The sequence below is a fragment of the Chlamydotis macqueenii genome, chromosome Z, assembly GCF_036417535.1.
Source record: "Chlamydotis macqueenii isolate bChlMac1 chromosome Z, bChlMac1.mat, whole genome shotgun sequence".
NCBI lineage: Eukaryota > Metazoa > Chordata > Aves > Otidiformes > Otididae > Chlamydotis > Chlamydotis macqueenii.
The window spans coordinates 30,688,622-30,701,970 of record NC_141593.1 but is presented as its reverse complement, the minus strand read 5'-3'; positions in this window follow the sequence as shown (position 1 = coordinate 30,701,970).

The window sequence follows — 13,349 nt, the reverse complement described above, 5'->3', positions numbered from 1 at the left end:
TTTTTTAGAATATGTATTTCTTGTCTTTTGAATAGTTTTCATTATCAAGACACATTTAATATCTATCTTCCTTATTTAGTAGAATGACAAAAGCTAGTTCATGAGGTTCCCAGTTGCCTAAAACACTGTGGCATTTGTTGGAAAGCAAGCAGCACGTTGAGTGAGACTAGTCATTCAGAGCTGAGGAAGCTTGTTATGGGTAACTCTGCCCTGAGCAGTAGATACCTTTGCATTCAGAAAAAAAAAGGAACAATTTCACTCTACAGTAAAAGAACTTTCCTTCAATGTCTATAAATACTGAAAAATGTGTGCAGCTTTTTCAAAAGGAAAAAGGACTGCCATTGCAAGTGCCTTCGTGTATTTGCGAGACAAACAGGCATAGAGAAAAAATGTTAGGACTAAACATCAAATGTTGGTGATCTCATTCAACTGCAGTAGATTTTGTAAATGGCTTTGGTTCATATTAAGTGCAATTGATAATGACGACATTATTTTTCAATTAATAGATAAAATTAAGGACGTCAAGATTTACAAACGAATATATTTCCCAATCGGAAAAAATAAAAATCCACTCTGCAACAAAGACTTGTGCCTCCAGGTCGCTAAGAAATCATATTTGCTCTCTGGGCTGTTTTTTAATGAAGCAGCTACATCTTAAAATGAGAATTACTGCAGTAGATCTTTGTGTTTCTGAAAAATATTTTAAATGATTGCTCCCATAAAATATTCAATTCCACTTTCACCCCTCACCAAATGCTACCTTATCAGACAGGTTTTGATAAAAGACTAAGTCATTTCTCCTTTGAACACTGGGGATATTAATACTTATATTACCTGCCTCTGGGAATGCTGTGAAAGATGATTATTAATGCTTACAAAATAAAGCACTACAGCAATAGAAAGCATTGTAGTATTGAAATGTGAATACATACACTGTGTGCACATTTCTTTATTATGAAAGTGTCAGTTCCATTCTTAAAACTGAGCTGAAATTTGCATATCATAATAATGTATGTCAGTAAATGTTGAGCAGTAAAGAAAACTTTTATTCAGATTTATTCATGTGGGTTTTCTGATTCCTATAAATAGCCATTTGTAAGAAGGTATGTTATTATAAATCAGAAACATACCTCTGATTAGATTTAGCAATAAATCCAAAAGCTAATTTATGACATTTGAATTTCTAAACTCATTAATTTCTTTAGGTCATTTCAAGGAACTACTTAATTTATCCAGATTATTGAAATGGAATTTTTGTGTTTTTCAGATCTGATGTGGCAAGTTAGTGGTGTTCTTTTAGCAAAAAAAAAAAAAAAAGAAAGAAAGCCCCCTGCAGTCCTCTTTATTCCTGTTTTTCTTCACTCTCTCACTTGACTGAATGGAGCATAGAAAGGCTTTTTGTATAATCTTTCAATATCTCCCATTACATCATCTAGGATTCTGAGGAACAGGATGGTAATATGAAAGAGAAGTCATATAACTACAGAAAACGGCTGATTTTCAAGCATAGAATCACAGAATAGATTCATAGAATAGTTTGAGTTGGAAAAGACCTATAAAGGTCATCTAATCCAACCGCCCTGCAAGAAGCAGGCACAGCTTCAACTAGATCAGGTTGCTCAGAGCCCCGTCTAACCTGGCCTTGAATGTTTCCAGGGATGGAGCATCTACCACTTCTCCGGGTAACCTGTTCCAGTGTTTCACCACGCTCATTGTAAAAAATTTATTTTTATATTCAGTCTGAATCTACCTCCCTCTATTTTAAAACCATTACCCATTGTCCTGTCAAAACAGACCCTGCTAAAAAGCTTGTCGTCATCTTTCTTATATGCCCCCTTTAAGTATTCAAAGGCCACCCCAGAGCATTCTTTTCTACAGACTGAACAGTCCCAACTCTCCCAACCTGTTCTCATAGGAGAGGTGTTCCAGCTCTCTGATCATCTTCATAGCCCTCCTCTGGACTTGTTCCAACAGGAGCTCCAACTTGTCCTTCTTCTGTTTGGGTCTTCAGAGCTGGATGCAGTACTCCAGGTGGGGTCTCACCAGAGCAGAGAAGAGGGGCAGAATCGCCTCCCTTGACCTGCTGGCCACAATTCTTTTAATACAGCCCAGGATGTGGTTGGCTTTCTGAGCTGCAAGCACGCACTGCTGGCTCATGCTGAGCTTCTTGTACCTGGGGGTACTGGTGGACAAGTCCCTCTCCTCAGGGCTGGTCTTGATCCATTCTCTACCCAGCCTGTATTTGTGCTTGGGATTGCCCTGACCCACGTGCAGGACCTTCCACTTCGCCCTGTCGAACTTCATCAGGTTTGCACGGGCCCACCTTTCCAGCCTGTCAAGGTCTTTGTGGTTGGTCTTCCATCACTCACTCTTTCACCACAAACTTACAGATACCCCATGAACATAAAAGTAACAGAAGGTATATATTGCAATATAATTTTTCCTCCAATTTTCCTTTACCTTTTTTTTTGGTCATCTTTTCAAGAATTGAGAGGCATTGATGGTGAGTCAATGAGAAGTATACACTCAGGTTGTGCTTCTACTAAGTCAGAGGGAATTTTATTTTCACAGTCAGTGTTAGCAGAATAAAGATAGCATGGGTACTCCTGCATTTTTACCCTTATTTACACCATAGATTTCTCAATTCAGACTTGAGAAATTCAGATTTCTCAAGTCTGAATTCTGTCATTACTTATGAACCACTGTGTGCAGCAATCCAGCTGTGTAAATAAAACTGTCACTCAATTTTTACTACTATTATATCAAACTGAAATACTGAAGACTAACAATGAGGTGAATAGACACTTTTTAAGGTCTCAAACGATTTTACCTAACTCCCCAAGAAGTTTTAGAATATCTGTTCTGCTTTCATGATGTATTTCACTGATTCAACTATCATGAAAATTAACAAAGTGAAGTTAAACAATTGTCTTCAGTAATCCAACACTCTCTGTTCTTTGGCAGTATGTATCTAGACTGAGTTTCAATGTCAAGAGAGAGACTTCACTTAGATTTTCGTTCATGCATCTTCCAAAGATTGTAGCAATATACATGCAAACAGTCACTCTCTGACTATTTAAGCAGTAATAGATAACTACTCATAGAACTCATTTTAGACACTTATTTCCATATGTTCTGGAAAATTTGCTTAGTTTTTTTAATAAAACACATTCCTATGAACAGGAATAAGGATATTTACACAGCTATTCATTTCAAGGTAAAATCATGCTCTTACAGAAGACACTGGTACTTTTAGATGCTAGGTTTCTAGTTGATTCACTAGAAACTACATTTCAGCCCTCCAGGCACAATTGTAGATTTCAGGGATTAATGAGAGAATGAAAGTTTTTAGACTATCATTTCTGCATATATGTGAAAGACAGGGCTTTATTTCAATCAACTAACCATACAACTTTAGATCTAGTACTACAGAATTCTTAAAAGTTTCACTTAGAATGCAGATTATGGAATTTTACACTGCAGACTAATAATTTCTTAAGGTTTAGTTTTAAAGGGAGAGACATCTGTAATGTACTATGGAAAATGCTGTTGTTGCTGAATTATCCTTTGATGAAAAGGGATTATATTTTGAATTTAGTTCTGGGTCCTTCTGAATTTGGATACAGTATTAATGAAATAAACAGAAGAATTAACTTCAAATCTTTAAAACTCCTGGACTCACAATGAGACTTGAGACATTATTTATTTTTAAGAAAAGAAAATATGAAAGTAGGGAAAAATAATAAAATATGGGGTAAGAACAAAAGAGGAAAGGAATTTTGTGACTTAGCACACTTGTATATTACCATACCTCTGGGGAAAAGTGGAGAGCCAATAAATAGCATGCCATCCTTGTATTCACTGAAGATTTCCTGATGCAAGATGATCTTTAAAAGAAACACCTTGATTTAGGTTCTGACAAGCTGACATTTCTGAACTACAAAAATTGCTTTTTCAACTCTTGTATGAATCTGACTAATCAACTGAAACAAAGTTATAACCTAGTTAATTCAGGCAAAGATTTCATTGTGAATAAATAAAATATTGAAAGCCTCACTGATCAGCTGGATTTCAAAATGGACTGATGTGAAATACTTTACTAACTCATCAAAGCCTTTACTGAATCATCATTGCCTTATAAAACTCTTCCAAATGAAGATTCTGCTTATAATTTAAAAATACTTCATAGTTAAAATTTATGAAGGAAAAATTGTGAAATAGCCTATGAACAGTAAAACAATTACTTTATAGGAAAGTAGAGAGAGATACTGGGATCTGTCATCTTAAGCATAATATTCACATTAAATATTTTATATTAGCTTTTAACCTTTTCCCTAGGTGTATGTTATTAGCCCCAGCAATGTCTACTGCTCCCTACAGCTTGGTAGGGCGTATGTGCCCCTCCATCCTCTTCTCATTGTCATTGACAGAGATGTTGAGCAGGACAGGTGCCAGGATATACCCTACAGTACTCTACTTGTTACTTTCGCACAGAGTATGACCCATTTATTATGATACTCTGAGCTTGACCAGCTGGTCCATTTTTTATTAGGTTGATGTCCCCACACCCAGACTGTAACATCCTAATTTGGACAAGAATATTGTTGCAGATAGTACTGAAAGGCTTGCTACTGTTGGAAAATTGTTCTCCTGTGTCCACAAATCCAGCCCTTTTATCACAGAACGCAATCAGGTTGGTGTAGGCACATTTCACTCTCAGTAAATCCATGCTGACTATTTTCACTCACCTTCTCCTTCATGTGCCCATAAATACTATTCAAGAATACTTGATCCATGACTTTCTGCAGCACCAAAGTGAGACTGACCAACCTGTAACTTTCTGGTTTGTTTTTTTTGGACTTGTTGGAAGATGAGTGCAACATTTGCCTTTCTCTAGTTGTTAGACACATGACCAATTAGCATTGTAAAGCATTAATGAAAAGTTTATGAAATTTACACTCAGTAGAGTTATATCTTTTTCTAATAGTCTCTGGAATCCTGTTCCAGAAGTTGAATTTTATTTCCACAAGAATATATCACTTTTGATTTTTCCATTCCAGAAACAGAAGAATTTTTCAAATTCTGGTTTACAGTCCCTTCATCACTAGATTTTTTTTTTTCACTGTTCTTCTCAATTACTTTATTTATTTTCTTTTTGATTTGGAGATATAATGTCTAGCGTAGACAAGAATTTGATTCACTGAAGGGCAGAGTCATGTCAATAGACTTGCATCTGAGTGGGCAGAAGGGGTAGATGGGAAGTAGGATCAATTGATAGCAGTACACTGTGTGGACTATATGGACATCTATGAGCTAAGTTATTTAAGACTTTGTTTTCCTCTACATTTAGTTGTAAATAGTAATTCCATGGACTTTTTAAAGCAGTAGGACAAAAATAGGGCTTTGCAAAACAAATAACATTGACATGAAAGGGAATCTTTGTTGTAGACGCTTGTAGTAGGCACTAGTAATATGACAGGAAATATTTTCTCTTTGCAATCCAGGAAACTTTTTTGACTCTTGAGATGTATCACTGAGCACAAGTTCTTATTTCATAGGTGCATTGTGCAACATGAGACATAGCTTCATAAATAACTGGTTTAGCTTTAAAAAGTATTAGTTATTTGATTGCATTTGGATTTTCATTTGGTTTAATTAGAAACAATTATCTCCATTTCCAGAATCAAACAATTCACAGATTCATTGTAATATTTTGTTATTAGAGTTAATCTTCAGTTGAATTTTAGTTTTCTCTCCTTTCTTTTCTTTCACTTGAAGGCGTTCTTTTTATCTTGTCTTTTGCTTGTTCTTTTTCCCTGTTCCATAATTTTCCATATATACATAAAGTATATATGTAAAGGAGTCTCACACTTTAAAGAATGTTTGATCACTTTTTTTTTCTTCAGTTCCTTCCATTCTTCAAGTTCCTTTTCCTCTTTCTTTCACCTTTTTCCTTTTCTCTTTTGCTTTTGTCTTTCCCAGTCTCCCCCTTGTTTATTCAGTTCCCCTCTTGAAACCTGTTTTGTTTCTTCCTCCTCTCCTACTTCTCTTTGCATGCCTCCAGTTTCATTCACACTCCTGTTCTCTTTCTCTCTCATTCTCATTTCCCTCCCCTTATGCACATACAATCTCTGTTCTCCTTCATTCAAAATTTATTTTCTGGAATTCCTTCACCTCTGAAGATTTGTTTAAAAATGAAGAAGGGTCTTAATTTCCATTTGTATGTTTGGATAAGGCTTTAAGTGTCGCAGAAAATTCTTGCCTACAAAGGACTCAATTTTAGAGTGGAGAGCAGAGAGCATTCAGTTCAGGATTTAAGCAGCCAGATTTATCATGATGTGACCTGTGCCTTTCATTCTCATTCTGCCTCTGCTTTCTTGTGTTCAACAGTTCTCTTGACAGCTCATAGCTTGTTCCTGGCCTTAGAACAGATTTGTCTTGTAGAACAAAAATTTCAGAAGTATAAATCTCTTAGATGTGAACTTGCAAGTAAGAATTTTCATTATTATTTCAGTATAAATAGGCTTATTGTTCCATTCAAGCCATGAAAAGGGCACCTGAGGTATGACAAGTCTGATGTTAGAATAATTTGGTGTGTATCCAAAATAAACACCTGATTTTCCATTTTATTTTCATCATACTGGCACAACTTACGTCAAAAACTAGTGCTTAGATTAGATTTTCTCACATTTTTCTCTGGACAGCTGCTCTACACTACACAAAATCCACAAAACCTAAAAGTCATGTAAAGTATCGTAAAAGGAATTATGGAATAAAGTTATATGAGAAACTCATGGAGTGCCGGACTTTTTTTGGTGATGTATCTGTTATGCAGTACTGTGAAGGGCTGACATTGATTTTCAAAATGATGAGGCTCTCACAGAAAAGCCTGACTACCAACCTGGATATCAAATTTTCAGTATATCCAGAAGTAGAGCATAAATGTTTTGTCCAAGCAACAAGTTTGGACAGTAATCGTCTCTATAAGTGAAAATTTTTATGTCTTCTCTTGAAACTTCTCTTGAACAAAAATGTCTGCTAGTGTCAGTTGAGAATCTGTAATGTAAGAAACTCTGCATAAGAAGCTACAGTAAGATCATCAAGTCATTTTACAGTGAAAAAAAAAAAAGAAACAGATATGAAGCAGCAGTTGCTTTTAGTCACTCTGGCCAGTGTTTGAAAATGGCTACCTATTACCTATGCCATATTTGATCATTATTCCCAGTACATCCCATCCTTTCCTCTGTTCCTCAGAGAGAGCAATTCAAGAAAAAAATGGTATATTTTGTTATCAGGTTGATGCACAGACCCCAGCTACAGTTTTTACTGTCATGTTGAGGAGTTAATCACGCCTTTGTTTACAATATATTCCCCTTATAACATAATTGCTATGTGACTGTTGATTTGAGTTTTAATTGCCTGACAAATTGAGTGTAAAATCCTATGGTAGGACAAGAAATAAGAGAAAAAGAGTATGCTACTCTGGTAATACAATGTAAAAGCTTTTTTCTCCTTACAAGCAGGAAATATTTACATAAATTTGAGCACAGGGACTCTGCAGTTCTATGTGGCAGTAGGTTAGAAAATCGAAAGGAGGGAAATCTGCCCTTTGGAAACCTTCTGTTTATGGCTTTTCATCATGCTAGTTGTTTTGGCTACTCTTATGGAAATTATTAGAAAACAATAGTTGCTGGCTATGTCATCAGTATGGCCATGTCAATTTTATTAATATCCTGCTGTAAAAAGCACATTTTTGTCTGGTTCCGTTAAGGACCTGTTCAGTGATTTAAAGTAAAATACAATGTTGAGTGTTTTTTATAAACATAGATACTACCTATGCAAACATTTTCTTGGAAAGCCAGTAAATTTTGAGACATGGCCTTTGAGATAAAAAATTATATCCAACACTTGAAAAGCCCCAGGATCTACCACATGCTGTATGTTTGCGTAACTCTTACGTTTCTGTATTATAAACCTGTATATTTTATTATTGCATTATGATTATTATTTATTACTTAAAACCAGAATATTGTTTTCTGCTCTTTGTAATTTCTTACTTGCTTTCAATTTTTCCTTTGGAACTAGGGAAGCTGCTTTGGTTTTGGTTTGGTTTTGGTTTTTTTTTTATGACGATGAGATCTCTCTGAATTGTCTTCATCTGTCAAGGAAAATATAACATTCCATATGTCTGATGATTTATTAGATTATATATATGTATTTTTATGTGTACAGAAATGCAGCAAAGATGCATATAATTGAAAAGTACTTATATACCTTCTCAGAACTGAAGGGATTACTCTAAGCTGGAAGAATGAAAACAAGACCTGTATGTGCACTATCATAGTATTTTCAGAAAAGAATATAAAAAACCTCTCCAGGCTTCTCTCCACAATATCCCTTTGCAGTCTTTCTAGATTGTATCAGAGCTCCTCCACCATTATCTTGAAAGGGGAAAGGATAGATAAAAGGGAGGGAGGAGATTCAAATTTTGTATTTTGAAGACACAGGTGGAAGACCATTTTCTGTGATGATGCATCTTCTTTCCCTTAAGATCTGTCACATGAAGATCATGGCTTCAGTCAGTTTCCAAACTCTAGGTAAAAGATTTGAAAGAATGGAGCAATTTCTGAGAATCTTCATTGTGAACACAAAAGCTCTACATGGTTCTTTATCAGGTAGCTGTGAGGGACAGGAAGTTAAGAGCTTAGGACTTAACTGATAAAGACACAACATGTGATTTGTCTCCTTCTTCATAGGGTGATATATATGATCCAGTCATCTCAAAGTATATTAACACTTCAGTAAGTTATTTGGTGCAGTACTGATCTATCAAGTTTATCAGAAGACCTCTTTAAATCTTGCTTTGACAACTACTTTCAAAGGACATCCAAAGAATAAAGAAAGAAACTTGAAAAACAACCGTGTAGAGAAGCAAGTATCAAAATAAAAGGATGTTTCCATATTTCCACCTGCATCTTAGAGATTCAGCTGGGGGTTCAGCTAAGGTTCACAGTTCCAGAAACCATGGAAAACCAGACTGGCCTATCTAGAAGATCCAGTTTAACTCTTATTAGAAAGTATGAGCTTTCCTAATTAACTTAGTACTTGTGGTCATACGTATTGATTTTAACTACTTGGCTGGATCCTCTTATGCTTTCTCAGAGGCCAGAGACTGAATAAATGTGTAGACTTTACTACCTTTTTGTATCACATCACCCAAGCCTTGCTAGTAAGCAAATGAAACAGGGGTAAAGGTGTTTTACTTACTAGTGGCTCTCTCTTACCAAGTCTGTCACTAAATAGTAGTGCTGGTTCTGCCTCTAATCAGCAAATTCTAAAATTGTACTAAAAATTACTTATGAATACTAATGTATATCCACAACAGTAAATACTAACTTTTTTTTTCCACACAAATGCTAAAATTACTCATAACATAGTTTTATTACAGGTGTTTCATCATTATACTTTATTTGTTGGGATCTCTGGTACTTCAGCAGACTTTTGAATTCATTGTGATATTGTTATTCGGAGCTCCTGTATTATAATGCTACATGAACTAGTTACTGCAGTACCTTTAATTTGAATTAGACCTCCTATTCTTTTACATATCACAAAGCCATATTGCATAATGGCACACAGATTAAAGTCAGAGGAACACAGCAGGAATGCTGTATTTTACTTTGCTTATTTTCTGATGGTAGCTACAGTAATTTTGAGTTTAAACTAGCACTTCTCCCTTACCCATTAGTAGCCCTTTGATCTCTGCAAGCCAGCACAGAAGGGCTGTGTTATTCTTCCCAACTGCTTTTTGCTTGGGGAACATAATGTCTGAAAGCAAGAGAAATAGGTAGGCAGCTACCATTGAACACTATAGATTGGAAAATAAAATAACAATCACATGCCTCCAGACTCCAGATGTAACAAGAATTTCAAGCTGTTACCTGGAGTTGTCCAGTTTACTGGAACTGTGGAACTGTTGGCATGTGGCTGTGTAAAAGTGACTTTTCTGTTTGGATATGTGTAACTATTTAAGTTTCTAAAAGGAGTACACACATCCTCCTAGCAATTTAAAAGTCCTTCTGGACTCTCCAGTCTCCTTTGCTGCACATATCACTTCTGTTCTTTTCTCAGGCATCAGCTGTTTCCAAGAAAACTAGTGAGGAAAATGTGCATCTGTCTTCTCAAGAATAAGGCTACTCTTTAAACCCTAGCAAATCTGCTATAAGTCTCTGGTCTTGATAAATTGCAACAGGTCAAGCAGAAATACTGACAGGGATGAACCCTGAAGTTTCCCATTCTGTGCCTTAAAAAGGCCAGCACATTTTTTTCACTCCAGTCACCAGATAGCAGGGCCTGGACAACACACGGTGAGGTGAGGCGTAGGCCTCTTTTACCCACTTCAGAGCTGTTACTTGGGTACGCCAAGCTGTGTTGAATGTGAAAGATGACACCTTTTGTACAAGGGAGTACTGTCAGCAGTATTGTTTCTTGCCTAAACAGGTACAGCATGACAGACTTTCTAAGAGCTACCCTTTCTGACATTTTCTCAACCTACACAAAGTCTGCAAACACAGAGAATTGCTGCTGTGTCTGTCAGTGAGACTTGCTGTGTGTCTCTTACTGCTGGGAAGGAGTAAAGAGTATGTGCCTCATGAGCAAGGCACAACATTAATCCACAGCTAAACAGCAGTGTCATTCCCTTCCATATCATAGCTGTTCACATAACTTCAAGTTCTGCAGCAAGGTCTGCAGATCCACATGAAAGTGATCCTCCCTTCCAAGTGCATCTCCATAAAGACCAGCTTCCTCTGACACTGTGGAGGCACTGCCTCCTGGAAGCCATTGAAATTCATGCAAACAGTTACTGTTAATTTTATAGTCACATATTAATGGGCTTCTGCTAAAATATTTTAAATATTTCCATTCTGGGCCTTGAAAATGCAGACATGTTTTATAACTTGTAAAAATATGAAGGGGGTATATATGGGGTGTTGTGTGTTACTCATTAAAAATGAGAACATTTTTGACGGATGCAATATGGCAGAATATATTAAGATAATTAATTGATATTCATTCCAGGTTCTTTTTCATTTCTCAGCATGACCTCTGTTTCATGCATAACAGAACAATTAAAAAATGGATTAGTATATAGACTGAAAATACTCAGTTTTCTCTTTCCATGGAAGTTGGATTGTACATTGATGGAAATTTCTTTTACTTGACTCAAATATTTCAGCACAGTCACACGGTTCTGTTGTTTTCACAGCTTTCTGATCAACTACTTTTTATTTTTTTTCACTTTTTTTTGTTCACATAAATAAAATTGTTTCCAGGACCCAACAGCTGGCACTTACTAGCTGAAGGAATGAACAGGAAGACAGTGTGTTCATAGGATTGCAGAACAAGCTGAGTAGGAAAATTTATGCAGAGTTTTGTAAGCTTAGTGAGGCAGAAAATAGATTGGGGTGCAGAGAAGAAATAATGTGTCAGTCAAAGCTAAGCATACAGAAAACACAAGAGCAGTCATGTGCTTTCTTAGTGTTTGTGACTTCAACAGTAACTTCTGAGTTTGGGTAGAACAGCAAGCAGATGTGTTATAGAGATCATATTCTTAAGTGACTCTTTACAAGTCCCTCTTAAAGCCTAGCAAAGCAAGAAAAAAAAAGCTGCCTTGGAAGACACAGGAGATGGTAGAATGGCTTCGAGGAAGGGTCCTAAGGAAGGGAAAAAGTTTGCAGCTGAACACTGTAATTTGGCTATTCCATTCCCTTGTGTAAACTAATTTTCTTCAAATTTATAATTTCATCTCAATACAATTGATTTTTCTGTAGCATTGTGTAGGTCAATACTTTGTGTTCAATACTGACAAATGAAAGCAAGAGTTATATGCTGGTTGTGTATTGCAACAGTCTTTATCAAGTCAGGATACTGCACCTGTTTTTCAGGCACTCCTGCGTGAACATTTTTGTCTAATGGCTTCTGCTGCTCTCCTTTCTTTATTTGGTTTATAAGCAAGGAGCTGCTCCCTGAAATGACTGAGAATTACAAGATTTCACAAGCAAGATTATACTACAAAGTATTATTGGCAATACTATGCAAATTGCCAGAAAGGCATTAGACTGCAATTTAACTAGCACCTAAGAAAGAATGTCTGTTATGTATGTGACACACAACAATTAAAGAACTTGTTCATTTGCATTCAAAGTATCTATTTCATTAGTTTACTTGGAGCATATTCTTAGTTGCTTTTGAGATAATGGTACTGAAATTTCATAACATTAAAGAAGAAAAAAAAAGCCTGAAATAATTCATTTTAAGTGCAAAGGGGCAATGTTCATCTATCTGCTAGTGTGAAGAGGGCTACAGCTGACTTCAGCGATATCCCCTCAGTAACAATTTGATAGGTTCTATTCAATGCCTGATTAAGATTTATATTCTATGGAACACAATGTTCATTTAATAGTGCCATCGTTATTAAGTCAGGTACTTTATTGATACTTTTATAGGTTAAAGCTTGTGTGTACAAAGAGTGAGCAAAGTCACTTCACTGTTACATGGCGGATAAGAAATAATAGATCATCCAATTTTCCAAGACATGTTTCTTCTATCTCGGAACACCACACTTCTATCAACATAATTAGATATTCATGGCAGGTTAATATGGACCATTTTCACCTGGCAACCGCGTCAGCCCTTAGCAACAGTATGTGTGTATTCAGACCACTAGTAACACTTAGCCAAAATGGAAGATCAGACTATAGAAAACTTTGGACAATGTATGTCAGCAATTTTCAGGTATTATTTCAGCTTAGCAACGGTCTCATTCAATTCCCTAGCAACTCAGAATATAAACTCAGTTTTGTTTTCCTGTTCAAAATTACCTCTTGGGAACAACTAAGAGGATTCCCTTGTTAACTTTAATGAAATTCAGTGTTTCACTTATTCCTAGTTTAACATAAATATCAGAAATCATTATTGCGCATTAGTGCTCTATATCTATGTACTATGTCATAGCTTGAGAGTTGTGAAAATAAAGCTGGTAGAGCTGTATTGTAGTGTTATTCTTCTACTTCTTTGTACAGCAACCATTTCACAAATTTTTATTAGCATTGTACATGTAAAAAAATCATTGCTCTCATCCATCAAGTTTCTTGCATCCTGCCTGAGTACACTTTCATAGCATTTGATAACAAAGGCCTACATATTCTTCTACTGGAACGTTTGAGGAGAAAATACCTTGTTCCTGAAGGGGGTACAAAGTCTCCACTGCTATTTTATTGCTAATCACATGTATCCCTTCTACTTATCCATTGATACAGAAGTATCAGCTAAAATCGTACAGTAAGTCC